The sequence below is a fragment of the Oratosquilla oratoria genome, chromosome 8, assembly GCF_046742065.1.
Source record: "Oratosquilla oratoria isolate Oo_2021 chromosome 8, ASM4674206v1, whole genome shotgun sequence".
In the NCBI taxonomy this organism is placed as follows: domain Eukaryota; kingdom Metazoa; phylum Arthropoda; class Malacostraca; order Stomatopoda; family Squillidae; genus Oratosquilla; species Oratosquilla oratoria.
In genome coordinates, this window is record NC_134784.1 from 34,800,033 (window position 1) to 34,802,137 (window position 2,105).

General features: G+C 38.0%; 1 protein-coding gene across 2 annotated transcripts in view; it reads left to right on the plus strand.

Moving 5' to 3' along the window:
- The first annotated feature begins 1,811 nt into the window (after positions 1-1,811).
- Positions 1,812-2,105, plus strand: part of Paip2 (polyA-binding protein interacting protein 2) — a 32,186-nt gene continuing 31,892 nt past the window's right edge. Inside the window, exon 1 of one of the 2 annotated variants that reach the window (XM_076189124.1) lies at positions 1,812-1,969. The gene's annotated coding sequence lies outside the window, so the exon portion shown is untranslated. The remainder of the gene's footprint in view (positions 1,970-2,105) is intronic. The other variant, XM_076189123.1, reaches the window with a different exon arrangement.

A 2,105-nucleotide genomic window follows, 5' to 3' on the forward strand; every position in this document is an offset into this window, starting at 1 on the left:
GAGCTGTGTTCTCAAGTGCGGGAAAGTACTCCTGATTGTTCGAATTAGGAGCCCTAGGTGCAGGTGACTGTGTTACAGCAGGAGAGTGCTTCCTGCTGCCCCATACATATGTACCGAGGGGGGGGGGGAGGTATGACGTCCTGTTGCTTCTCTGTCCTCTCCCGACAGACAATAGCCTGAGCTTTATGTACTGAACAAGATGTCTTCCAGGCGTGGTGGTTATTGCCACAATTGGGGCACTTGGCAACAGCCTCAGTGCCAGCCTTGAACTTGTTAAGACAAGTCTCGGTGGCATGAGGTATGCTGCAAATGCCGCATTTAGGTTGTTTGGCTGTGCACCGCGTCTGGTGATGACCATAGCGTTGACACTTGAAACATCTTATGTGCCTTAGTTTCATTTCCCTGGCTTGTCCGGCCGAACCTAACCACAACATAGTCTAGCCTGGATGTAGTCCGAGGATAAATCTTTGGTAATTTATCGTTTGGTTCCTTAACAAAAAATGATGAAAAAATTATTTGCAAGAACCATTGCCTTTTCACTGTCATTTGATGTTTTTACTTGATTTTTGTCATCCATGTGAAGACATGCTATCCTTTATTTTTTTTTATTATGATACATACTTTCCACTTCGTAATCATTGATCGAAATTTTATCCATTTCTAAGATACACCGAAGTTCAATGTACGACGATATCAATATTTTCAAATTACTGTTTAAAAATAATCGTTTTCTTACGTGCACATACGTTTTCTATGGAAGAAACACGATCCCCATCCCCACAGTTAGCGCTGTATAATAAGACCAAATCCATAGCACGTAGGAGGTTGGTCAGATTACGAGTTGCCTTACACGCGAAATATTATTCTCAAAATATTCACAACACAACACTAAGTATGTTGTGCAGCAGCTATTAGATCCTACATATGAAGAGAGGAGTAATCAAATGACGCAAGATGCAGAAAGCCAAGTTCTTGTCTTGTCAATTCTAGAAGAATTGTGGAATAGGAATGTCAGTATCAGAATGTATAAAAAAACAGAATTAAATATTATATAACATTGTATTAGATCGAACGATCAGTGGTCATTACTCAAGGTCATGCATGCATTCTCCCAAAAATCAACGTTACAAAGAATGTTACACAATTAAATTTCCAAAATCAATGAACAACTGAGAATGACACGAAAAATTGCACGAACTCGAAGATTATATTGTACATGAGTTCATAACAAAGTGTCATGAAACGATGGCATTCAAACTGTAACAGTCTCAAGAATAAAGACCTTTGGATGTGATACAACGATTGACAATGAAGTTTGTAAAATATAGATTGATACAGTCTGCAGACGAGTACTCAAAAACTTCGAGCGAACTTTAATATAATTGGCCTCCAAATATATTCTTATTTTGTGGATATATGCAGGGAATTCCGTAGCTTTATATTTATTCACGAATACAAGTTAAAGCATACTATATAATTTGACCATAGGAAGAAAAATAGTATTATACAACTTTTTGAATTATTTATATGATAACTATACAGAGTACGTCCATATAAACATGCACATGACAATGCTTTTTGTAGATACCAGTCCCATGAAGGTCGGGTACACAAAAAGTCTTCTGAATATAATAATAAATCGTGATTAATAAGAGCTGAACTAGCGAAAACCAGATGGAATACTTCAAAAAATTTAATCCTGCAAGCAAGGAACTGTACACAGCATAATCCATGAGCTCTAAATATGTGTGTGTGTCTAAAATGTGCGTATTGGGGCTAATATAGAGGTAAACACTAATAACCTAAACGTAGAAATGTCAAGTGAAAGTAAAATGAAACAAGCGGCTTCCATGTTGTCATAACTAGTTTCACTGAAGTCCACTAGAGCGCAGTGGTGTAGTATTCACAGACGGACCTACCAGGTAGTACAGGAAGTATAACCACTGATCGGCGCAGCACTTGAATTAATGTAAGTATAAAATAATATTGTTAAATGATGCTTAGAGTTTCGTTAGTGATATAAACGCAATGCTTTTTCCACTCTGAGCCAGCTGCTGTCAAGGACTACCTAATGTGGCAATTGTTTACTTTCCCTCGCCACCACG